General features: G+C 46.0%; 1 long non-coding RNA gene across 1 annotated transcript in view; it reads left to right on the forward strand.

The window, feature by feature from the left end:
- Positions 1-2,680: 2,680 nt before the first annotated feature.
- Positions 2,681-26,995, forward strand: part of LOC148757581 (uncharacterized) — a 49,724-nt gene continuing 25,409 nt past the window's right edge. Inside the window, exons 1-2 of the long non-coding RNA XR_016022228.1 lie at positions 2,681-2,869; positions 4,202-4,350. This is a non-coding gene — a long non-coding RNA (uncharacterized LOC148757581). The remainder of the gene's footprint in view (positions 2,870-4,201; positions 4,351-26,995) is intronic.

Below are 26,995 nucleotides of genomic sequence, written 5' to 3' on the forward strand. Positions count from 1 at the left end.
TTGACACACTTGAGTTCTTGAATATCTGGCTTGCTCTGGACTCTGAGTCCATTTGGGGGTTTTCTATGAAAGTCTCTGGCTGTACACAGAGGGGCTGACCTCTGTGGCCCTTCTAGCTCAAGGGCTCGCTGAGATCCCGCCATTCTTCCTCTCTTCTCTGTCACTGTTTTGTGTGTTTCTCGGTCTCTCACCCCTTGGCTTTGTCTCTCTTGGTCTCCTCAAGTCTCTCTCTGTCCCTTTCTCTCTCTATCGCTGCACCTTTTCTCTCTTTGTCTTTATCATGTGTCTCCCTTTCTCGGCTCCCGTTTCTCTCTTTGTTTTTCTTCCCTTCTCCCTCCCCTTCGGTTTTCCCCAAAAGAAAGGACTCCTGAGAGAGAGTGGCTAAGTTGTAAGGACATCCCCTTCAGACCCGCCCCTTCCTGTGACCTCCCAGCTTGGCCCCTCTCCTCTCTCTAGCCCCTCAGCCTGCCCCTCCTTTCCAGAGACCCCCCAGAAGCTCCCCTCCTGGAAAAGCCCTCTTTGCGACCACCCCTCGCTGGCTGACCTCTGCTTCCCTGGTGGTCTTCCTTTTGGTCAGCTGGGTGAAAGGTCATGGCTGTTGGAGGAGGTCCTGGGTCTTTGACAGCATCTAACTGGGTGTTCCCCATATGAGGCCCTGGGACCTCTGGGGACCCTGGGCTGCCCAGCCTGGGGGATGGAATCTGTAAGCAGTTCCCTCCTTCATTCATTTTCCATATTTGCTTTTACACATATAGTCATGTTCCTTGTGGGAAAACCCGACACATCAAGCATAAATTTGAAACTCCATGGTCCTACCTCTCAGAGACCACTGTTCGTATCAGATACACCAATAGCAGTTGCTCTAAGTGATTTCATCCTCGCTTTTCTCATGTGGCAATAGTTTTGCAACTAAGGGCTGTTTGCTCTTCATGATGAGACCTGGGCCAGGTCACTCAGCACTGCGAAGCCTCAGTGTCTTCATCTGTTAAATGGGAACAAGGACAGCATTGAAGCACCGCAGGATCGACAGGAGGACTCTGGGCACACACACCCATCCGGCTCTGGTCTAGGCCCTGAAAAAGGACTCAATGAGTAGTCACAGGGGTGCGTGTGTCAGACCTGGTGCTGGCTGTGTTCATGTGTGAGCTCACGGAATTGTCACAGCAGTCCCCAGTGCGGAGGATGTGTTATCCTCCTTTACAAATACAAGATCAGGCTCAAAGAGGTTGAGTAGCTTGGCCAAACTCTACTATCATAGGTTCGTTTATTCATTCATGCTTTCACCCAATATTTCAGGAGTGATGCTAAGTATCGGGCACTGTTCTAGACACCAAGGCTACCATGGGGAGCAGAGCAGGTGTGCTCACTATCCTCAAATACTGTCAGTCCAGCGGGGGACAGACATTCCACACCTTCACACAGGGGACATAAATCACGTGACACAGTGCTGTGAGATCACCTGACAGGGTTGGGCATGGAAGGCCAGGACTTCCCTAAGCATATGGCCTTGGCGGTGAGATTTGCTGGATGAAGAGGGGTTAAGAAGTAAGAGAGGGAAGCATCCCAGGCAGAAGAAACAGCATGTGCAAAGGCCCTGGGGTGAGACAGAGCTTACCAAACTCACTTGTGGGAATGAGACAATCTCACCAGGATTAGAGTAAACAGTGAAACATGGAAGGTCAAGACTGGGGTGGTTGGCTCAAGGGGTTGCAGGACACCAAGAAGAGGTGGTCTTTCCTGCCCAGAGTGGCCTAGCCTGTGGCTCATGGCAGCACTGGGACAGTCTCTTGGTATCACCTCTTCATCCAGGGCCTGCCTCAGCTACCAGCATCCTGGTTGATGTCTGACGATTACTCTCACTGTGAGAGGCCTTAGGCACTTGCCGTTCCCATCCAGCAGCCCAGGAAGTGCCCTTGGCCTGGGCATCCAGGTAAGTGTTCAGCTCAGAGAGGGGCACTGTCCATCATGGACAAAGGGCTCTGGAGCTGCTGGAAGAGTCTGTTCCCTCCAGTACAGGGAGCATGGCGTGCACCCTAGCTGCCTGGGGTGGGGTTCACCTAGTCTCTGTCCTCACAGTCTAGGTTCTTCTGTCTGTGTGAGGTCATGGGAGGGGACACCCAGCTCGCTGTAGGGTGCCTGGGTCAAAGATGCTTGCACACTCTGTAAATTAGAGCTTCATGCTTACTGATTTTTAAACAGCAATATTGAGGTGTAATTTACACATCACGAAAGCCACCCATTTTAGGTGGACAATGGAATTCAACTCAACAATTAAAAAGAACAAATTACCTACATACAATGAGATAGCAAAAGCTCAAAAACCTTGTGCTAAGTTAAAGAAGCCTGATTGAAAAAAAAAAAAAACATATATGCAGTGATTTCATTTATATAAAATTTCTAGAAAAAGTTATATCCTTATTTTGAAATATCTGATACGGAAAAATTAAGTTGGATTTGAAATCCATTCTTTTTTATCCCAAGACTTTTAAAAAAAAAACAATATTTGTCCATAATAGAAAATTATGTGCAACAAGTCTTTAAAACACTTTCAATTATGATCCATTTTTAAATAGCTGTAAAAATCAGTTAAAAGTTTTTTTAATCACCTTGTATAAACAAAATGTTTTTTTGACAGATTATTAAGATCTTGAAGAAATCATCATTAAAATGACCAATGCTGGATACTGCCTTGTCCTCTGTCCCCTCAGCCCCCGACTGCACCTGCAGCTCTGGCAGACAAGTTCCAGACAGCTGGTAGCCCCCTACCTCAAGTACTTGAGTTTCTCTTATTTTCTGCTGGAGAACTTTCTTTGGAATGTGGGAGATTGCTTCACTTTCACCCCAGTGAAACCTGGAAGTGAGGAGATGGGTATGTCCTTCTCCCATGCGGAGGGGTGGTGCTGGTGGGTAGTGGGTGGTGGAGTGATGAGGGTTGGTAGATAAATGCCCTGGGACTCCCTGCCCTCCAGGGTGGAAATTCTGCATATCGGACCATGTCACCTGCAATTAGAGATAGTTTTGCTTTTTCCTTTCCAATTTAGATTCTTTTTATTTCTTTTTCTTGCCTAATTGCTCTGGCCAGCACTTCCAGTACAATGTTGAATAGCAGTGGTGCAAGCAGGCATCTTTGTCTTGTTCTTAATCTTAGGAAGAGCGCTTTTAGCCTTTTACCATTGAGAGTGTTGTTAGCTGAGGGTCTTTCATAAATATTGCTTGTCATGTTGAACAAGTTCCCTCTGTTCTTAGTTTTCTGAGGTTTTTTTTTTCCAAATCATGAAAGGGTGTTGGATTTTGTCAGTTGCCTTTTCTGTGTCAATTAAGATGATTGTGTAGTTCTCCCCTACCCTGTTCTATTAATGTGATGTGTTACATTGATTGAATTTCAGATGTTGGACTATCCTTGCATTCCTGGGATAAACCCCACTTGATAATGGGGTATAATCTTTTTAATATGCTGTTGGATGTTGTTTGATAGCATTCTCTTGAGGACTTTTGCATCACTATTCATAAGACATACTGGTCGACAATTTTCCGGTGGTGGCAGCAGGGCAATTTTGGATCATATTCCACGTGGTTTTTCAGAGATCCCCTGTGGGACTGAGTCCCATGTGCCCACAGTGATCCCCCCAACTTTAATACACTCCTTACTGGCTTGTCTTGTTTCTCTGTCTCACTCTTAATTCCTCACTTGTGTTTCCTGGGGTCACCCTCCTCACAAACTACTTCCTTTCAAGTCTTCACATCAGATCTGCTTTGAGAGGAACAAAAACTAGGAGAACCCAGGCTGGTGTGTAACCATTTCAAGCATAAAGCCGAATTAAAAAAAAAAAAATTGCATTCATGAAAGCAAGCTCAAGAGCCTACTTAAAAAAAAAAATGAAATTGCCTTTATTTGGAAACTTTATACTCTTTCAATATATAAACACTTTCCTCAAGTTTGAATTTTATTTTTTTCTTAGCATAAGTAGAAAATATGATTTTTTTTTCCCCCCACCAGATTTTAAATAGATGCCTCCACTCCCCTCTAGATGGTCACTGGTGGGCTGCACAATGTTACCGTATTCTGTGTGTGCCATGATGACAAAGAGGCAGATGGGAAGCCCTGCTTTGGGCAGAGGAGAGAGCCAGGGGTTGGTGGAAGCTGCCTGGTATCTGTGTGGAGGGGATGACAAGGGACCCTACCGTTGTTTTCTGTTTAAAGCAGGGAAACAAGAGGAGCCTAGGGCTGGATCCCCAGCCCTGTCCTAGATGCACCCACAAAGTAATGAACAACAGCCCTCTCTCTGCTCATTCACCTGATAACCCAGGAAGTCCCATTGTTCCTCTCAATGAGACCACCACTTGTCACAGGTAAGAGAGCTGCTGGTTGGGTCCAATTCACGGAAGAGATCCTTTCTTTTCCTTCCAGGTTAACTGTAGAGAAAGCAAGTGAGTGAGAATGCCACTATTATCCCAGTTATCCAGAACTGCCTCTAATGAACATAAAAATGGGCATGGAAGCACACACGGGAACCTGGCCTCAGCTTTGATACACAGTCCCTGTACTTTGTAGTGGTTAAGAGCCTGGGTCTGGGAGCCAGGCAGGCCTGGGTTTGAATCCTGCCACTTAACCTGCTCTGTTTCCTTGGGCAAGTCCTGAGACTTGGTTTTACCTTCTTTAGAATGGGTATACTTAGTTGCTGGGGGAATTATGGGAGAGAAGGCATGCTGACCCACTGCCTGGCACCCAGGAAGCACACGGTTCATGAACCTATTATATTATCAATCCAGCAAATATTTGTTGGATACCTATTCTGTATGTGGGACTACTATAGGTGCTGGGGACATATCCGTAAACAGAGTGGGCATTCCAGTGTAAGAGGCTGAGGGTGAACCAACATGTCACATAACATCAGGTAGCATCTGTGCTGTGGGGACATTCAAGCAGGGCCAGGGAGACAGAGTGGTCGAGTGAGTACAGCTGTGTTGGAAGTGGACCAGCGAAGGCCTCTGTGATATAATGACCCAGCAGTGAGAGACTGAGTCAGGCTGATATCTTAGAGAAGAGTGTCCCAGGTGGAAGACACAGTGATGCAAAGGCCCAGAGGCCAGCGGGGGCAGGGCAGGATTAGCCCCCAGGCTGTGTATGATGCACTGTGGGCAGCAGGAGGTTCAGGGGGCCTTGCCAGCCTTGCTTTGATTCTTGGACTTGTCCTGAGTGAGATGGACCATTGGAGGGGGCTGGGCAGGGAGTGATGGGGGCTCCTTTATAATGTGTAAGGGTCCTTCTGAATGAGTTATCACATTTATTTTCAGGCTCTCAAGGCTCACGGCCTGGAATGTTAGCAAATGTTGCTACGAGGATTATTACTTGCGACACTCCCACAGGCCAGGGCCCAGACCCTTTGCTGAGAAACCATGCAGTGGACCAACTGTGGCAAAGGAGAGTTTGTGCCTGGCAGGGGGAGGTTCACGGCCCTCTCCTCTTGGGATGGAGGGTGTCCCAGGGGGAAGTTCTAGTTGGTCTGTGGGGGTAAAGGGCCAATCTGTCTAATTCAGCCCTCCCTTGGGCAGTCTAATTGCCCATTTAACCTTTGTGGGGGCTTAATTAAGGATGTTTAGTCTGGGTGTACTGCACTTGACTCGTTAGGTTAAGCTCATGGCCTTCCTTCTAGTCCATCAATGGCCCAGACACACAGGCTTTCCGAGCCGTCCCCCGAGAGGAAGGGGAAATGGAAGGTTTCACTTAAGCTCCCCCCAGTCTGTGGTGGGTGTGGGCTGACCAGAGGGCACTTGTGGGTGGGGTGGGGAGGACGGCTGCCCCAAGATATGGGCACAGTGCCCGGGAGGGGGGAGAGCTGAACACAGGCTTGGATGGTTTACTCAGATAAGGTCTGGCCATAGTATATACATGCTTGTGTGTACCCACACCTTCCTCCTTGTTCATGTAGGAGGGGATCAGACCTAGGGGTTACACATCACTCTTTGAGCAAATTGAGGTATAGAAAATGGCACACTCAATGGGATCCCAGACACCATGTCATCCAGGGGTTAGCAAACGTTTTCTGTAAAGGGCCCAGGTAGTTGATATTTTAGGCTTTGCTGGCCTTGGTTGCAACCACTGGACTCTGCCTGTGAAAGCAGCTACAGGGAATATGCAATATGCAAATGAATGGGTGTGGCTGTGTTCCAATAATACTTTATTTACTAAAAAAGATGGCGGGCCAGATTTGGCCTGAGAGCCTTAGTTTGTTGATCCCAGATCTAGTAGAACTTTATAGATGAGGAATTCAGACAACTCTCCTTTCATCACTCGTAATAGTTCACAAGCTACACTCTTTGTGACGCTCCCATCTCCAGCAAATTTCAGGTGTTTTTCAAGGTCAAGTGTCATATTTACTATATACAGCACTTATGGATTTTTTTTTTTGCCATTTAACACGTGTGAATCTGAGGTACCATTTTTATTAGATTCCTATTGTTTGTTTTTAAAAATGTCGCTGATGACGTTTTTGAATGTTGGGCTCTTAATCCATTTCGTCTCATGAGCCCTGTGGTCTATAGTGTCCAGTTTTGCATAGTGCAGTGATTTTAAGGAGTGTGCATGTCATGTTATACAAGAACTGACTGTATCTATAGCCCAGGCCTACTGAATTGTAGTCCAGTATTTTCCACCTGCATTAGTTTGCTGCTATAACAAATAAACCCTGAAATCTCAATAGCTTCATACACTAAAGGTTCATTTCTCTCTTGCCCCAAGTGTAGTTCAGGTTGGTGACTCTCTACGGTAGGGTGGCTGCCTTTGTGCTGTGACTCAGGGATCCAGGACACTTTACGTGGCTCTGCTCTCTCATCATGTGGCCTCCTTGGTCACTGACAAAGTGGAAGGCAGAGCTGGGGGATCCTGGAGGATGTTTCTTAGATAAGATCTGGGGAGTGGCTTAGAACACTTCTGCTCACATCCCATTGGTCAGAAAGCAGTCACACAGCCCCCACCTACCTGTAAGGGAGGCTGGGAAATATAGTCTTCTTGTGTGACTAGAAAGGGGAATGAGATTTGATGAGCACATTGCAATGTCTTGGTCATATCACTTCACACTTCATCTCAATCAGTCACGGTCACTTTATGCTAGGCCCTGTTCTAGGCTCTGGGGATACAGCAAAAACAAAATACAACAAAACGACAGAAACAAACCCTGCTTTCGTGGAGGTTACCTTCTAGGAAATAGATATAAAAAAATAAACAAGTTCATGTGATGTTTGTCTGCTGGTGATGTGCTATGGAGCAAAAAGAACACATGGAAGTGGGAGAGAGGGCACTGGGAGGTGGTGGTGGCGTTACAACTTTAAAAAGATGGGTAGTTTGGAACCCTGTCTGAGAAGCTGGCGTTTGAGAAAAATCTTGAAAGTTCAGCAGGCATCCACATGGAAGCCCGGAGTAAGAGAATCTCAGCGAGGGTGCACAGCCACTGTAGAGGCGCTGAGGTAGGGACATACCTGGAATGTTCAATGAACCACAAGGTGGCCAGTGTGGCTGAGGGTGTCTGGAGGGGAGGGAGAGAGGGGAAGTAGTAGGTGATGAGATCAGAGCTAGCAAAGGGTAGATTTCTGAGAAGTTATAGACTCTTCTCAGGACTTCAGGTTGAGACCACTGAACGTCACATGATTGCTGTACTGGAACCCAGGGCATCCTATGCTACCTCTTGGCTCCACCACTGACCCCTGGCACCAGGTCCTTGATAGATGAGGAAAGTAGGGCTCAGAGAGGTTAATGATTCCCATTTCCCAGAATCATAAAACTGAAATGAGAACGTGGTTGTTGTGTGTGTTAGGAACCTCAGTTTCATTTTGTGGTAATGTGCAATGAATATTCAGATTGTCCGGGGGTGGGGGGTGGACTATAAGTAACACAGGGTCTGTGAGTTACCCCTCCAATCCTTGCTCCAGCTAGAAATTCCGTGGTTCAAACCCTTTGTCTGAAGATAGCGTCTCACTCATTCATTTAGTTGTCCCGATGGGGCTGCATGCAGACCAGGTGAAAACACTCTGTGATATTTTTTCCTCTGTGGAAATGGGGCAGGCAGGGAAGCAGCAAATAATTAAATTGATGTGGACATTTATTGCTGTGAAGGCAATAAAAGCATCACATGGCTTCCTCATAAAAAGTCATAAGGCCCATTTACAGTCCCACATTATTTTTCTGGTAATCCAAACCAGAAACTTTCTGAAGCTCTTATGTGCTCAGCTGAGAGCTTCATGAATGGCTGGGTTGGGGGTGACTATGTGTGTGCGTGTGTGTGCGTGTGTGTGTGTGTGTATGTGTGCATCCAACCCTCCTCTTGACGGGGGTGGAGAGAACCTTGTTTGTTTCAGTTTGTGTGGTTTATTGATTCAGGGCAAATGTCTTTTGGCCACTACCCAAAACGTCGAAAGCTGCAATCTTGGCATTTCATGGGCAAAAGGCAGGGATTCTTTGCTCGGGAGATAGAACCTAGCAACTTGGAGCCAACGACGTTACTTCTGTTGTCCAGAATGATATCTCACATTTCAAGGCCACTCATCCACTTTCTCAAGATATGTTTGCAGAGAGTATGAATTAGGGCCATTTCTTTGGAGAACAAGTCAATCACATGTATCAAAATTTAAAATGCATGCGCATCTCTATTCAGCAGTTTCACCTACAGGCACATGAACTCACACATGCGCTCAAAGGCCCGTGAATATTGAAGTGAATATATGTCATCTGAAATATTCAGATAAATCTATGAAGTCAATATGGAATAGTGAAATGCTAAAAATGCTGAAAACCACTGTAATTTCTATAGGTAGATGGTTATAAATAAAAAATGGTACATGCCTATAAAGCAAGACTAGATAGTCAAGAAACAATCGAGGGTGGGCTGCCTGTAAGTGCAGCATGAGCCTTGATGTGCAAGGTTAAAAAGTAAGATACAGAAGACTACGTTTATATAAGCCCATTTACCCAGATTAAAAATCTCTATGCTGCTATATGCATAGAAAAGTTCTGCAATGATACACAAGTCACTATTCAAAGTGGTTCTGGTGATAAGAGAAATGGAAGGGAAAAATATTGTACATGCCTTACTTTTACAATTGAAAACATAGTGAAAAATTTATTTATTACCTGGGAAGGTGACTTTCAGAAATATTGGAGTTGAACTCAGACCTTCTAAAGCTGACTCTAGCTGCCCCATTGATTAGCTGTGTGATCTTGGGCAATTGACTTTTTGCACTCGCAATCTCACTGATTATAAGATGTTATTATCTCCTTGGCAGGGTAAGTGTAAGGATTAAGTAAGGTGATATTTTCTGAAACTGTTAGGTGAGATATGACACACCACCCCATGTTAGACAACCCTTTTATTATTTCACCTTTATAATATATCAATTTGTTTTTTGTTGTTATTGTGAGGAACAGAAATGGACTTAGCGAACTTAAAAAAAAAAAAGAAAGACAATTTAATTGGGGGAATATGGTGGGAATAGGAAGAAAAGCGTAACAATTAAGTCCTGGAAAAGATGAAACTAGAGTAGCTCTTGTGACTTGCGAACCACTAATGAGATGAATCATCTGCAACTGTTTCTCTCCTTCATTTACGCTGTTCAGTCTCCAAAGCCTCAGGACAAAGACTCTGATTGGCTGATGTTGGCTCCTGTACCCACCCCCAGGCTTATGGAGGGTGAAGCATCTTGATTGACAGTAGGATTAACTAAGGAGGGAGGAGGGACATAGAAGAGTGGTAACCAAAAGAAGGAGAGATGGATTCTGTGTGGGCAAAAAGCCAAAATGAAACAAATAAAATAGTGGTTGTTCTTTTACATTATTGAATTAGTCTTGGTAGGCTATTGCTGTAATAAATCAACATTTCAATGGCTTAATAAATAGAAGTTTATTTCTCACTCATGATACCCTCCAATATTATTGCTTCTTGGTTGGGGGGGCCCGCCTGGGTTTCTGCTCCACTAGGTCACTCAGGGACTCAGGCTCCTTCCTATAGGCTCTGTATCTTTCACTACATCCTCTGTATCTGGCCATTAGACAAGGGGAGAGCTGACAGAGGGTACACTTATGGGCCAGAATCTGGTCATGTGGCCATACCTAACCTCAACTGAGAAATTGTCTAATTATGTGTTCAGGAGGAAAAGGGGAAAATTTGGTGACCACCTTGCTGGGGTCTGCCACAGATAATACCACATACAGCAGGTAATGTTATTGTCATTCCAGGCCTAAGGGCCTGTGAGTCTAACACTCTACCTAAGGCAAATTATTTCCTCTCTATGGACCTCATTTTCTTCATCTGAAAAATGGGAATATTGGAGAAGATACAAGGTTTTAAACTTTTCCTTGTCCCAGATAACATTTTCCAACTGAAATCCATTTCAGAACAATATAAAAACAAAACAGACAGATGTAGATGAGGGGGACAGGTAGGTGGCCAAGGGCCCTGTGTGCCCATCCTCCCTCTTTTGCTTTTGCAGCCTATCGCTGGACCCTGTGGGGGCTCTGGGGATCTCATGTGCTGGCTGTTGTTGGCCTACACAGACTCCAGTGATGACGTGATCCAGCCAATCTCTAGACGCTTTAGGGAACTGTCAAAACTTTGCTGTGTTCTCACTTTGGAAAAATCTGAAGACATTTGAAATCAGGGCCACTTGGCCTCCCTCCCTGGCTGGCCCTGGGACGTGCCTGCTCCCTGTTCACAACCACCTGCTTGGCGCTCCAAACCTTACTCTACCACAATTTATTTTCCTACGAGGGGAAATGTTTAGCATAATAAATTGTGTGGTTCCAGTGTTCCCTGAACCATTTCCATGAAAAGAGGATCCTGAACTGGTCGTCAGACCAGGACTCACTGTCGGCAGGAGCATGAGGTTCCCATGGCAGAAAGGGGAGCAGGTCTTCCCTTGGACTTTCCAAAGTCAGAGGAACCAAACGGGCACATCTGCTTTGATTGAAAAGGAAAAGGATCAAGGATGAAGTGGTGATATCGCTTTACAAGCTGGGGAGACAGTTCCAAACCACGTTATAGATTTTTTACAACAATAATTTTGAAAGGGAATTCATATAATCCTGGCAATTTAGACATTAACGTTTCAAAGCTCTAATGGGCTCAAAATAAATATATACATATTTTCCTCCAATTTCTAAAATAATTATCCTAAACCCAAAACGACTTTAGTCTCGTTTCTTGAATTGGTTTGCTTCCTTCCCTAAGTGGAATAGTTTGAAAGAAGCAGAGCAGAGAAGGACAGAAAACTCTCTGCAGCCCCCGACTTGCTCCAGGAGACTTTGACCTTTCAATTGAATTAGATTCAAAACAAAGATTTTGTTGCGTTTAAAATGGCTTAAGTCCATGTTCTATCGATCTAGAGATGGCCTAAATGGTAAGAGAGTTCCAAGGGACCCAGGAAATGGCTCTTTTGGGTTTTAAATGGTCTTAAAATGGGCTAAGAACTTTCCAAATCCTGGTATTTTCAAGTTCCCTTAGAAATAAGTGACTCCACAAACAGGCAATATCTGCCCCAACTGGGCTTATGTTCAACCAGGTGAGACCGGACATTGCATTCTGTCAGTCGACCTATCTTTATGTCTCCAGGGAGGGACGGAGATGCCAGTTACATGAGCTAAGGATGCAGTCTTCTCCCAGGTCCTCTGGGTCCCTTTCTTCTAGTGATGTATCTTCAGAGACACATCCACATTTTCTGGGTTTGTAGATAAAGAAGCCCCAGCTCATGGACAACTTCGACAGAGCTATGAGAGGAGCCAGCTGGAGCACGATAAAAAAGTGTTAAGATGGGTCGTAACTGGGCAGTAAGGTAGACCTGAATTTAAGTCCCAGCGGTGTCTCTTATTTTCTCTGTGAACGTGGACACAGCAATATTGTTTTTCTTATTTATTACTGTAACTATCTTGTGATATAATGCAGGTAAAATGTCTAGCACGGTGTTTGGGTCAGTGTTAGCTTCTATTATGCATAAATCCGATGGAAAAGTTCTTACATCACCCAGTGAAAGAAGAGATTTAATTCAGTGGATTAGGTGCTTTCAAAACTGTTGAAGAGTGAAAGGAACAAGGAGCAGGGCAAGTTGTCACTGATGCTCAGGTTTGCCACTAAAGTTTGGCACACCAGGAAGTCACAAGAACTGCAGGAAATTACAGCTGTCTATGGTACTGAGGTGGGTGTTTGGCAGGAACCCAGGGCAGCTGCTGCAAAACCTTACATCTGCCAAATCCCACGTGTCTGCCCACTCATGTGAGGGGAGCAGTGTCTTTGGGGTGTCTCTCACTTTTCCACTCTTGTGTGGATGGCTCTCATTGGTGGAGTCCAGTCTAGAACAATCATGATGGGATGGGATTCTGGGAAGTATAGTTTTGAGGCTTTTAGCCACTGCCATATAAGGGATAGGTGCTGAGTGGACATCATTTCTGCTACTGAACCATAAGTTTGACCATTGGCATTTAAAAATAAATGATAGAACCACACAAACAGGACCAAGGTGAAGACTCAAAATGACTGGAACTATGTACATCAGAGACTTGGGACACCAAATGTAAAAGTGTAGTTGGCACTCAGAAATTGTCATTGCAGCCAAAGATATAGGAAATCTGGCTTTGAGACCAATTATGGAACTTGGGAAGTGGGGGGGGACTGGGATTGTCCAGAAGAAAGAGAACCTTTGTGGTTTGGTGCCTGAGTTACCAGGCTGACTCCCCTGCCCTGGGAAGCAACCCTCGCCCCCAGGCCCTCTTTCTCCTGTGAGTTCTTATTACACACTTTGTGTAAACCACACGTGTGAGTCCCTTTCCTCATGGTTTGCTCTATGAAGTAGAGTAAACCTTCTTCCTAGAGAGAATTTTTAGCTTCTTGAAGGCAGGGAGTGTGTCCTCAAATCTTCAGAACCACAAAGAAATGTTCCTTCAAAATAACATTAAAATTATGCTCATTAGAAAAAAAACCCTGGAAAACCCAGAGAAGCACAAAGAAGAAAATACAAGTCTTCCATAATTTTGCTTCCCAGAGTTATATACTACTAATACGTGAGTGGCTACACTTTCAATTTCCCTCCCAATATTCATACATATATAAAGGTGGGATTATGTTAACACCTTAATAAAAAGTTATTGAGTACCTAACACGTGCCAGGCACCAACTGTGTTCATCGTTTATAATAATCATAAACATACTGATTGACTGTTGGGGGGAAAAGGTGTTCTGTCCCCATTTTTCAAGGCAGAAGTAGCCCCCCGGGTTTCTGGCCTCTTTGTCTTCACCGTCTTTTCCCTGTGGTCAGTGTAGACACATCCCCTCCCACTTCAATGGACCTGATGGAGCAGGAGTCATCCCTTCCTGACTCTCCATGCCATAGTCATGTAGGGCCAGCCCCCTCCCCACCCCTCCTTCCCCAGGTGCCTGTGGTGTGCTGCTCTGCCAGCGAAAATCTATGTAATTAGCCCATCCATAAAATACCTGAGCTGGAACCATGTTCTCCAGTCAGCTTTATCAATAATAAAAATGATACATCTATCCCCATTGGCCTGGTCTCTGTGCCAATCGCTCTGTGATCCACGCTTGGGGTGGGAGAAAGGGAGGTTGTGTATCGATGCCTAGGCACATGCTAAGTGCTCACATGCCTTGTCTAATTAATCCTTAGATGGCAGAGCATAATTATGGTCATTTTTTTTAGGGTGAAAAAAACTAAGGCACAGAGAGGTTTAGTCGCCTGCCCTGGGTCACACAGCTGGTAAATGGTGAACTTGGGTCTCGCCCCAGCCTGTCCCTCCCTCCCTTCTTCCTTCCCTCCCTCCCTCCTTCCCTCCCTCCCTTTCTTTTCCTTTCTCTTTCTTTTAAAACAGCTTTCTTGATATATAATTCACATACCATAGAGTTCACTCATTGAAAATGTACAATTCAATGGTTTTTAGAATATTTACCAATATGTGAAACTGTCGCTACAGTCAATTTTAGAGCATTTTCATCACCTTAAAAAGAAGCCCCATAGGGCCGGCCCGGTGGCTCAGGTGGTTGGAGCTCCATGCTCCTAACTCCGAAGGCTGCCGGTTCGATTCCCACATGGGCCAGTGGGCTCTCAACCACAAGGTTGCCGGTTCGACTCCCACAAGGGATGGTGGGCTGTGCCCCCTGCAACTAGCAACTAGCAACGGCAACTGGTCGGAGCTGAGCTGCGCCCTCCACAACTAAGATTGAAAGGACAACCACTTGACTTGGAAAAAAAGTCCTGGAAGTACACACTGTTCCCCAATAAAGTCCTGTTCCCCTTCCCCAATAAAATCTTTAAAAAACAAAAAAAGAAGCCCCGTACCCTTTAGCTGTCACCCCTTATTTCCCTTTTCTACCTCTTTCCCCCTCCAGCCTTAATCAAAACTATTCTGGACATTTCATATAAATGGAATCACGGTATGTGGCCCTGTGTATCTGGCTTGTCACTCAGCATGATGTTTGCAAGGTTCAGCCACATGTCACATGAGCCACACTCCATTTCTGTTTATGGATGAGTAATATTCCGTTGTGTGGATGTCCACCTTTTGTTTGTTCACTTGTCAGTTGGACATCTGGGCTGTTGCCACTTGGCTAGACAGAAGAGCTCTGTCTTCCCAGCCTCTTCCACACCTCCTTCCCAGTGGATCAGTGACTTTAACTGGGAGCATCCTGGATGGCAAAGAGCCTGAGCTGCTCTGCCTTCTCAGACAGGCCCCAATGACAATCAGTTACCCAACCTGCAATTTAGGCTCAGCCCAGAGAGGGGAGCGGCTCAGGCCCCCTGGGGCCAGACCACCAGGGCAGCCTCAGCTCAATTAAAGTTGTTATTCCCTCAAAGAGGGGGAGTGACAGAGTGGGTTTAGAAGCAATAAAAACAGATGTCACAGCCCTTTCCTCCTCCAGGAAATCTGTCTCTGGGGTTCAGCATTATTGCCCTGCCGGACAAATCCCAAGTGATAGGGCGTTGCTCTGTTTTCCCTTCAATTCTGAGGACCTGAGCAGCGAAAGGTCTGGAATGGATTGAGAAGTGGGGACAAACGCTTCCTCCGACCCCGAGGAGATATTAGTGCCTGTCTGTCGGGGAGAAACAATGCCATAGAGAGGGGCCATCGTGGGGCGGCCTTACCCAGTACCCTTGGGCCTTGAGGTTCATTTGGAATTGGCAGCCTATGTCCCCAAGGGGCTCTGGCCCCCACACGGGATCTGTGTGTTCCTGGAGTCTGTGGTGAGAGGGAATTAGAGTGACCCATGTCGCCACTGTGACCCATGTCGCCAGCAGGGCTTGCTTTGCTCAGCAGCAGGCGGCCAGGCAGGCTGTTTCTGGAATAATCACCCTGCTCATTACAGGCTTCGGGTGGGCTCCCAGGGGTCAGGCTGGGTTTGTTTGCCCATCATGGGAGTCAAGGAGAATGTGGCCCTTTTAGCTGCTTCAGCAAAAGAGAAGTTCTGAGATGGCAGCAGGGACAGTAGCAAACGTAGAAATGGCAAACCCAAGGTTGAGGAAGGAAAGCTGATTAAGAAAGTAGATTGGAGGTGGGCACCCAGGGCTCCTGTCCCCTTCTCTATGTGATGGCAACTTACAAATACGGAGGGACCAGTGTAGCTGATGTATAACAGCACTGCTGGGCACCAGATAGGATCCCACAAAGTGGGCCGTTTTATCCTCTTTTTACACAAGGAGAGCTGAGACGCAGAGAGGTTCAGTAACCCGCCTGAGATCAAACAGCTGGCTGGAAGAAGCGGTGGGCTGTGAGCCCAGGTTGCTGACCCCACAACCCAGCTTCTGATTACTGTGCTCTTTTAGGGACTCATTTGTGAGCTGATTCCTGGTCCTGGTCAGGTTCTCATGCACTTGACAGTCCAGAGGAGGCATTGGCTGGGAATGGCCTGCATGTTTTTCTGTTCCCGAAATTATTATTTTTGTTTAAATTACGATAAAATACACACAACATAAAATTTACCATTATAACCATTTTGGGTAATAGCTCGGTGGCATGAAATACATTTACATTGTTGTGCAACGGTCGCCCCATCCATCTTCATAGCTCTTTTCATCACGTAAAACTGAGGCTCTTGCCCCGATTAGACAATAGCTCCCCAATCCCCCTCCCCCCAGCCTTGGCACCACCATTCTACTTTCTGTCTCTGTGACTCAGACCACGCTAAGGACCTCACAGAGCCACCAAGTTTGTGGGCATGTGTTATAGCAGCAATAGGAAACTAATACACTCTTAAATTTGCACAGTATATTTCCGGGCTTCCTGACTCTTCCTGAATCTCTGTTAGGGGAGTCCGAGGTAAGGACTCTGACCGAGGCCAGCATGTATGCATTCGTGGGTGACTCTCCAGTGTGCAGTGTCATTGCACATTTTCTCTTTACCTTCACGGCAGCCTTGGGGAGTGGTAGGCTGACAGCTGTGTGTGTGATGGAGGCAAAAACAACATCACTTGTGGGCCTGTTCAGCATTGCTGCTTCTTCAGCCAATGTCGGTAATTCACACTTTCCAAGTAAATTGTTCATTTCATCTATACTTTTGAACTTGTGTTAAAAAGCTACATGTAGGAGTCTCAGGACTTTTAAAATCTCCTCTCTGTAGATATGGTTTACCTTTTTTTGTTCTTAGTGCTTTTTATTTGTACTTTACCTTCTCTTTTCATCGACGGTACTAGCCAAGAGTTTTTGTCTATTTTATCGGTCTTTTTGAAGAGCCTGCTTTTGGTTTTATTTTTATTTTTCCCTGAGTGTTCCTATTTGCTAAACTTTCCTTTTTTTATTTATTAAATTTATTGGGGGTGACAATAGTTAGTAAAATTATATAGGTTTCAAGTATACAATTCTATAATACTTCTTCTATATATTGCATTGTGTGTTCACCACCCAGAGTCAGTTCTCCTTCCATCACCATATATTTGACCCCTTTTTCCCTCATCTACCACCCCTCTCCCCCCTTACCTTCTGGTAACCACTAAACTGTTGTCTGAATCTATGAGTTTTTGTTTCTTTGTTTGTCTTATACCTTTGTTGCTTTCAGTTTTATAACCCACATATGAGTAAAGTCATAAGGTTCTTGACTTTTTCTATCTGACTTATTTTGCTTAGCATAATAATCTCAAGATCCGTGCATGTTGTTGCAAATGGCAGTATTTCATCTTTTCTTATGGCCAAGTAATAGTCCATTGTGTATATATATACCACATCTTCTTTATTTGGTTGTCCAGGTCTTGGCCACCATAAATAATGCTGCAGTGAACACTGGAGCACATGTATCTTTATGGATAAATGTTTTCAGATTTTTTGTATAGATACCCTGGAGAGGGATTGCTGGGTCATATGGTAATTCTATTCTTAATTTTTTCAGGAACTTCCATATTGTTTTCCATAGTGGCTGTACCAGTTTACATTCCCAACAGCAGTGTATGAAGGTTCTTTTTCCTCCATAGCCCCTTCAACACTTGTTACTATTTGTCTTGTTGATGATAGCCATTCTAACAGGTGTGAGGTGATACCTCATTATAGTTTTGATTTGCATTTCCCTATAGTTAGTGAAGTTAAGCATTTTTGCATATATCTGTTGGCCATTTGTATGTCTTTTTGGCAGAAGTGTCTGTTCAGGTCCTCTGCTTGTTTTTTAATTGGATTGCCATACATTCTTGAATGTTCTTTTTCCCCTAATGTAAGAATCCAGAGAAACATTTTCTTCCCAGACTCATTACTTATGCCCTAGAAATAAAATAGGATTTCAATATGTATTTGAGTTTTATTTCGGGTGATCTGTGACTCTATGGTGAAAAAATTTCTCTTCCTTCAGCCACTTTCTCTCATAAACCTTGGTGATAGTCTCCCGAATTGGACTTTATAGATATTTGTCTTTATTGTTATTTTTTTTGCCTATATTTCAAACATGATACATGAATTTTAAGCTTTGGTACTTAAGTTCATCTATCAATTATGTATCCTGTGCAGCGAAGTTGGCAAGTAATTTCTGAGGAAGTTGAGAACATGGTGACAACACTTTAAGTACCAGGTGGGATTTGGTACTTAGGACCCTGGAACATGAATCAAGTCTTGCTATCCTTTCTGAGATTGAAATTGAGAACGCAGGGCTCATAAATCCAACCATTTTCTAAGATGCTTGGTTAATCTTCCGAACTGAAAAAGTTCCATATTGGGTAATTCCATTGGCATCTCTCCCAGGATGGCTAGAGAGATGTGGTTACAATGCTATGAGTGTGAGAAGGAGCCAGTGGAGTGACTGCTGAGGAGAAGCGGTCTCTGTGTCCAGGTGGCGGAAGAGGGTCAACATGGTGTCCTGAAGTTTCCATCGGTTGCCCTGCCCCAGTTTTGGTGTCTCCTCCAAGTTACATTTTTGGTGTCTTCCCCATCTACATACCCAAGGCAAAGTGGATGGTTTAAGGTAAATGCCCAAGTCACTCAAGAACGATTCCCGGAGAGGCCAGCCTCTCTGCCTCTCCCATGGAGAATAATTATAGACTCCAGCAATGTGCTTGAAATGCCTGAACAACTGCTCATGAAGACCCCCACTGACTGAAAGGGCAAACTGAGACAGGCATTCAGAGACTACCTCCCAACCTGTGGTTGCCCCAGAAGTTTGGGAACCTGGGATCTGGGAATGACAGTTTGGCAAGGCTGGAGGGCAGGCCCTGCATGTGTGAGAGCCCTTGGTGCCATTGCCAGGCCCTTTCTTCCCCCCTCCCGTCTTCCGCCTCTCCCCCCCACCCCCCGCCCTCCACTCTGGTTCAAGCCAGGCCCTTTCTCTTCTCCCTGTGGGCCCTGCCATCAGATATCCCTGTGGTGGTTTCCATGCCGGGTCCCTTCTGGGTATGATCTACAAGGTATGACAACTAAGTTCAAGAACTTGCCACCATGCACTTACATTGGCAGCACTGTACAAACAGCTCGGTAAGGTTTCATAACCTTGGTATATCAGTGTCTCACAGCTGTGTTCGTATCGACGTGTGGCGGTATCTGGCTGAGTGGCCTTCATTATTGTTGTTGCTTGTTTTTGTGTGCCGTCGTGAGAATGTCTGAGCTTGAATGAGAGCAATGAACAAACATTAAGTTTCTTGTTAAACTTGGCAAGAGTGGAAGTGAAATCAGGGACATGTCAGTCCAAGTTTATGGGGATAATGCCACAAAGAAAATGGCAAAGTACAAATAGATTAAATGTTTTTCAGAGGGGAGAGAACGTGTCATTGATGAAGAGAGGTCAGGGCAGCCAATATCGAGTAGAACTGACCAAAACATTGCAAACATTCATCGAATTGTGTCTCATAATTGTTGGCTGACTGTGAGAAGCATAACAGACCAAGTAAACATTGACAGAGAACCATTAAGGAAAGTCCTAACTGAAAATCTTGGCATGAGAAAGGTGTGTGCAAAAATGGTCCTGAAGGAGCTCACCGATGAACAAAAGCAAAGGAGAGTCGAAGTTTGCCAAGACCTTTTGGAGAGGCAAGATGGTGTTTTGGGCTGTGTTATCACTGGTGATGAAATATGGGTGTACCCATACGACCCTGAAACAAAGACTCAAAGTGCACCATGGAAATCAGCCAATTCTCCACGCCCAAAAAAGTTCCGTCAGTCCAAATCAAGAGTCAAAATGATGTTGCTAACCTTTTTTTGATTTCAGAAGGATTATTCATTATGAATTTGTACCAACTGGATAAACAGTTAACCAAGTTTACTATTTGGAAGTGCTGAAAAGGCTGCATGAAAAAGTTAGACAACCTGAACTTTTCACAAACAAGTCATGGCTCTTACATCACAACAATGCACCAGCTCACACGGCACTGTCTGTGAGGGAGTTTTTAGCCAGTAAACAAATAACTATATTAGAACACGCTCCCTACTCACCTGATTTGGCCCCCAATGGCTCCTTTATTTACCGGATGATAAAGGAAATATTGAAAGGAAGACATTTTGATGACATTCAGGACATCAAGGGTAATACGACAAAAGCTCTGATGGCCATTCCTGAAAAGAGCTCCAAAATTGCTTTGAAGGGTGGACTAGGCACTGGCGTTGGTGCATAGCTTCCCAAGGGGAGTACTTTGAAGGTGACCATAGTCAGCAATGAGGTATGTAGCATTTTTTCTAGGATGAGTTTGTGAACTTCATTGTCAGACCTCGTAATTGTGTCCCCAGTGAGGGGAGCAGGACCTCCCGGTGGGGTCTGGATGACACCCTCCTCCTCTGTCCTATAGGCTGGTGTGGTGAGAGCAGCCCCCTCTTGCTAGAGCTGCCAGAGCAGGGCTGCAATGTGGACACTTCTGATCCATAAATAACCTGGGCTTTTCCTTAGGAAGGGAGGGTCTATTCCCTTCTTAGGCTTTCTGGTGCACCCAAGGCCTTGGAGACGTCTTCCTGTCATCTCTCTCTGCCCTCAGCCCCCCAGGCTCTCTGGTGGAAATCAAGAGGCTGAGGTCTCAGGTCTTTTGAGACACAGTTTCTGCCCGGAGGAAATGAGGGCTGTTCTGGGAGAGGCAGTGAGAGTGGCCCTGGCTGCCACTGTGGTTTTTGGAAGGCTCAGTTCCAGTTTGCCTAGACAGCTTCCTTTGAGAGACAGAGTCTGAGCGAGAACACCTTCTCCTATGATATAATAATATGATGTAATGTAATATGATAACACAAGCAGTCACGCCTTGCTCTGGCCTGAGAGGGCACACTGCTGCACTCCAACCTACAATAGCCAAACCACCTGGGCCAGACTCTAGTCTTTTCTATGGGCCAAAACTTTGAGTCTCTATGACAGAGTGGATCCCTGGGGAGGTTTTAGTCACACCCTAGAAAATGACGTATGGGCTCCTGTCTCCAGAACAGCTATCAGAAGCCAGGGGAGAAGGAGAGTGTGGCAGGCTTCCCAAAGATGTCCAAACCCCGAACCTGAACCTGTGACCTCACGTGGCAAAAGGAACTTTGCAGATGTGATTAAATTAAGGATCTTGCGATGGGGGGATTCTCCTGGATTATCTGAGTGGACCCTAAATGTACACACAAATGTCTCATAGAGGGAGGGAGAGGGAAATTTTATACAGAAGAGAAGAGGGCCCTGTGCGAGGCAGACTAGAGTGATGTGGCCACAAGCCAAGGACACTGGTACCTCTAGACGCTGGAAGAGGCAGGAAATAGTTTTCCCTGGAGGCTCTAGAAGGAAACAGCCCTGCTGACCCCTTCATTTTAGTCCAGGGAGACTCGTTTTGAACCTCTGGCCTCCGGAAGTGTACGAGAATAAATGTGTGTTGTGATTTGGTACAGCAGACATAGGAGCTGGACAGTGAGGGAGTCGGGTGGCCTACAGACCTGAGGAACCACGCAGTACTGCCAGGGAAACACACTGCTCAGAGCTTTCCCATCCGTTCTTTCATCTGTGGCTCAAATTACCCTGTGAGGTGAGCAGGGCTACACCTCCATTTGTGGGTGGTGAAACAGGCTCAGGGGGCTCCAGCGCCCTGTCTAAGATTGCACTGCTGGTTGGTGACAGGCATCTTCAGATGTCCAACCCCACATCTTTCCTAGTCCACAATAAACCCACCCCCAATAAAAATGTGCCACAGTCTAGGCGGGGAGTGGGGGGCTCTTTGCCTAGAACATTTCACGCTTTCCTTCTGGGACCCTCAGGAGGAGAATCCAACCTCCAGAGTTCACAGCCTTGGGAATGAAGGGAGGGGAAGAGCCCTGGTCGCCACCCACCCCTGAGAGAAGACACATTCTGCTCCCCAGAGCTGCTGGGCCCCAGAAGGTGAGCTGAGGATATGCCCAGGCATGGTACAGGGGACCTGGCCTCGTCACACCGACACCAGCTTGAAGCCTCATTAGGCTGTGGGTCCTGGGGTGGAGCTGAGGGTAGGGCCAGAGGAGCTCAGAGCACACAGGTGGCTCACTCACAGGTGCTGACTCTGAGAGTGGGCGCCCTGGGCTCCTCTCCCCCTCACCTTAGATGGCTCGGTCAGCTGCTCCCTCCAGGGTCCATATCAGCATCCCAGCCCCACAGGCCAGCACTTTGGACTCTGTCTTTGGACTTGATCACCGCTTCCCGAAGCTACTTCTGCAAAGAACCTCTCACCGCCTTTTCCCTTTAATTCCTCCATGACCCTGGCCCTGCTGAGATGCACAGTGTGTTTGTAGGGTTCAGGCAAGAGGGGCAGAGGCTGGTCCTGAGAGGGGACAGTGGGAGACGGGGAAGGAGAGAGAACTGCTGAGGGAGAACTGCAGGCAGCCGGGGCCTATGAGCCTAGAGCATGGGAACAGAAGTGGGGCAGCTGGGAGGAGCTGGTTGGAAAGGTGCGGTGTCAGGCAGAGTGGGCCCTCTGCCATGTGAAGCGGGGTGCCGCATGCGATGCTTACGAGGGTGCCTAGGCTCGTGATACAGCCAAATGCAGGGACCATGGCTCTCACGTGTTACTGATGGCAGTAATACTTGGTACAACCTCTGTGGGTCATATTTATCGAACTTACAGATGCAAAAACACCCTGTTCCCAGCAATTCCACCAAAATTAGGACTTTTATCCCAGGAGTAGACTTGTACATGTCCAAAATGACACATGCACAGAGTTATCAATGCAGTATCATCTGTAACCTTAAAAGATTGGAAACAACCTAAATGTCGACTAAACGAATTAGTGGAATTGTGATATATCCACACAATGGTGGAGTGTGCAGCTGAGAAAAAGGAAGAGGATGGTCTTTGTGCACCCATGTGGAATAACTTGAGGAAGAAGATGAAGGTGGACGTGGCGATGGTGACAATGATGGCAGCAGCAACACAAGAAACACTCAGTGCCTACTATGTGCTGGGAGTGGCATTATGAATTTACTTTTGGCAACTCTCATCTATGTTGTAAAACGGGCACATCAAGATATAGAATTAGTGAATAATCTGCTACCATTTAGTAGAAAAGAACTTTCCAGAAAATGTCTCCAGAAGGAGACACAGAGATGGGGGGGCGGGTGTAAATGGAGTGATTGGGGGATGATAGGGAGGGAATTTTTTACTGAATACTTGGTGTTCCTTTGGCATTTTGTGTCACATAAAACTTTTACTTATTAAAAAAAATCTAATCAAAATGAAAGATATCCAGTAAGGACCATGGAACGATCTATTACTTTGGAGGGGAACCATAAAAAAAGCAATTATCCTCAATAAGCTGTAATCCCTATCAGCCACTTTTCCCTTTGAAGTCAGACTGTTTTCCCTTAAGTGGAATTAGATGATGTTTAAAAAAGAAAGAATGCAAGGAGGGAAGGGAGGGAAAGAGAGAGGGAAGGAGAAAGAGAAGGAGAGAGGGAGGGAGAGAGAGAGAGAGAGAGAACTCTCCTTCTTAGCCTCTCTCTTACAGCACAGAAGTCTCTGGTACTCTTATTTTCCTGAGGACTTTTTAATGGGCTGCAACATGACACCCAACAGCTAAAGACTTTGCCTCCGAGTTTTGGGCACTGATACTATTGGAATACTACAGAGGGAATTCTTACTGGCACATTATTCACTAACTGTTAGCTATCATAGTAGGTAAGACATGGGGGCTGTGGGGTCAGATGAACCAAGGCTGGGATGATGCTGGTTCTAATAGCCTCACTAGCTGTGTGACCTTAGGCAAGTGCATCAACATTTCTGATCTTCAGTTTCTTCATCGTTAATATGGGGAGAATAATAGTACCAGCCTTCTCGGATGGCAGTGGGCACGTGGTTGCTAGTGGTGATGATGGTGACATCATATGAGACCCATTGCAATGGTCATTCCCAGGTCGCTGCAGCTATGGTTAATCTCTGGTACCCGAACAACAGCCTGGCCTCGTTGTTCTCATCTGACACACAGCACCTTCCTGGTGGCCTCCTATTGTGCTCACACCAATCTTGTCCAGAACCAGCCCTTCTTCCCTGCCATCAGCTCACTCAGCCACCCTACTTGGATCTCTCCCATTTCTTCACAGCTATGCTTGTGTACACGTTCTAAATATTTGCCTAGTGGAGCCCAGACCTCCTGCCCTTCATCCCTGCTCACTCTTGGGATGATGGCACAAGGGAGCTAATTAGCACCACATTTTCCACTGCAGCCTCCTCTTTGGAACATGTGCAGTTTTATTTGATATTCTTGTTGCCACCCAAGCATGGAATCCTTTCAGGGCTGTTCATTTCATTGATGGACACCAAGAAAGAATCAATCCTTAGCTTGCGTTACATCCATCATCCTGCTGTTTCCATCCATGGGAAGAGAATTCCAGGAGATCCTGCTGTTAACTGCTTTGCGTAGAAAGGGAAAAAAGATCTTTGGAACTTGAAAGGGCAAAGTAACAATGGGTGACTTTTTTTTTTTTAATGTTTAGAATATTATGCTCACCTACATACTATTTCTGTGGGTCCAGGAGCCTAATGCATGTTTGTGGGACTGAATTTAAATTTCCTCCAGATTCCACACCTGCACTGAAGAAGAAAACACAGCCCTCCTCTCCCTGGCCCCACTTCCCACTGTAGAAGCCAGGTGTATTGGTTATCTATTGCTGTGTAACAGATCATTCCTAAATTTAGCCATTTAATACAACAATGAACATTTACCGTCTCACACAGCTTCTGAGGATCAGAAATTAAGGAGCAGCTTAGCTGGGTGTCTCTGGCTTAGGGTTTCTGATGAGGTTGTAATCAGGATGGGGATCAGGACGGCCGTTTCATCTGAAGGCTCGACTGGGGCCAGACGATCCATTTCCAAGACAGCTCCTCACATGACTCTCTCTCCTCTGGGCTGGGCATTTTAGATACTATGTTGCAGCAAGTCTGGATTCTGAATTGTATTTTGGAGAGCTGTTTCTGATTTTTAAGTAACATTCCCAGACTTGAACTGTGAAGTTCGTCTACCTTGCAGTGTGCAGCCACTAATGTCTTGGCTCAAACTTATTTGATTCTTGTTTTTATGTTTTCACCTGGCCTCCTAGTGGTCAGTCCCCTAGTGATTGCATAGCAGTATTCAGCCAGTGAATTAGGCCAAGGTTGTGCATGAAACCTTGAACCCAAAGGCTTCCAGCGTGTGTGGGTGGATCTCTGTGGTTGGGGAGTTCATTCACACCTCCGTCAATTCTCAGGTCTCCTTGCTTTCACTATCTAGAGCAGGGGTGTCCAAACTGCGGCCCACAGGCCAACTGCAGCCCGCAATCCGTTTTTAATTGGCCCGCAGCAAATTCCAAAAATATATTTAGTTTACTTTAATCAACCAGGTGAGGCAATACGTACTTCACCTCGAGTGAGTGGCCCGGCTGTTTGTGTATTTTACCGCATATGGCCCTTGGTGAAAAACGTTGAAAAACGTTTGGACACCCCCGATCTAGAGGGCTTCTTGGTTTCTTTTCCCAGATGGGCAGGGATGAGGTGGAGATCTTATCCCGACTTCTGTGCTACACTCATTTCCAGGATTCTTGTTAAACTGCTGGCTGCTTCACTGCTCATCCCTTGGAGGTCACTGTCTCCAGCTGCCGAAGCTGGAGGTCCCCTGAAAGTTTCCAGGTCACTGCTGTTAGCAGTGTGCCCCGTGGCCACCCGACTGTTGGTTTCCAAAGAGCCCCGTGCTGGTAAAGCCACATCTCTCGCTCATCAAGAGGAAGGGGAGGTGGGATGGCGGCAGCTCCAGGCAAGCGGGCTGTCGATTCCCAGTGTTCATACCCCAAGACAATGCTTTTTGTCAAGAACAGACTCCTCTCGGTTGGTTGTCTGCCTTTAGTGAATCCCCAGAGCCCCGAAATGGTTGCTTTGTAACCATTTTGTCCAGTTTTCCACTTGCTTTTTCCAGAGAATCTGTCAGCCTCTTCATTCTGCAATAGTCCCTTGGTCCTCTCATGGAGTGACACTGGGCTGTGGGGCTTTGAAGGTGGTTGACCTTTCCCAACCTTTCATGGCTTTAGGGTTCCTTCCTGAGTAGGAGTTAGCACTGAGGATTCAACTGCCAGTGGGCAGCTGAGTTCAATATGCTGGCTGTTTGTAGTGCGTCCCGCTCCTTCCTGAAGACCAATTGACAGGACAGGGCTGAGCCCCGGTGGGGGTGGAAAATCAAGGCCCAGGAAGGGATTGTGGATTCCCTGGTGGTCAGCATCTGGGGTCTAAAGCTGAACATGCTTCAGAGATGTGTGGGAGCATCCTGGGACTGCTGTAACAAATGACCATAAACTGCAGGCTTAAAATAGACGTGGCTTGGGGGTCCGATTTTCACACTGGGACAGTTACCATCCCTGTAGCTGAGAATACTAGTAGCTTCTTACTCTTGCCTCTCTTTGCTTGCCCTGATTTTAGACTTGTAGGATCAAACTCCGAACCCTAGTGAAATGTCTTCTCGTAATTTCCAGAATTATTGCTGTGGCCCCTCTGGCTGGATAGTTGCTAGGCGTGAACCGAGAGAGAGGCTCGCTCCCCTTTGGTAGTACACGCACTGGTGCTTTTTCTGGGAGGGCCTGGGTGTCTCTGCCCCAGCGTCCTGCATATACTAGGTACTCAATAAAATTTTCTTGAATGGTTGAAAGTTTGGAAGGTCAGAAAATACACCCTCTAAGGACAAGTGTGGTGACTATTAGAGGGTTCAGGATAAGAATGCAAGAAGATGCATGCAAGTACATTTTAAATCCCACTTTTAGTTTAAAAAGGTCAATGGCCAGAGTACAAGATCAGGGTGAACGGGCTTGATGGTGGGAAAAAAAAAAAACCCCGCAAACTCCAAATCAATGAATAGCAAGACGCTGGAAGGTTACAGTAGCTCTTGATCACACGGATAAGAGTAGAGAGCAATCTGTCTAAAGGGGTATTTCCTGTCGTATGTAGACTCGCGGTTCCCAAGATGCCTATTAATATACGAGTTCTGGGGTCCAATCAGCAGAGAAAAGGTGACATCCCCTGTGCCCCTGTTGGTGGCTCAAATTCTCAATGCTCCCTCAGATAGCAAATTCACTGAGAAGGCCGAGGAGACATATTTGCATTTGTTTAACCCAGTGTTTGCCAAACTT

Source organism: Rhinolophus sinicus, chromosome 8, assembly GCF_057876585.1.
Source record: "Rhinolophus sinicus isolate RSI-liver-muscle chromosome 8, RSI-T2T, whole genome shotgun sequence".
In the NCBI taxonomy this organism is placed as follows: domain Eukaryota; kingdom Metazoa; phylum Chordata; class Mammalia; order Chiroptera; family Rhinolophidae; genus Rhinolophus; species Rhinolophus sinicus.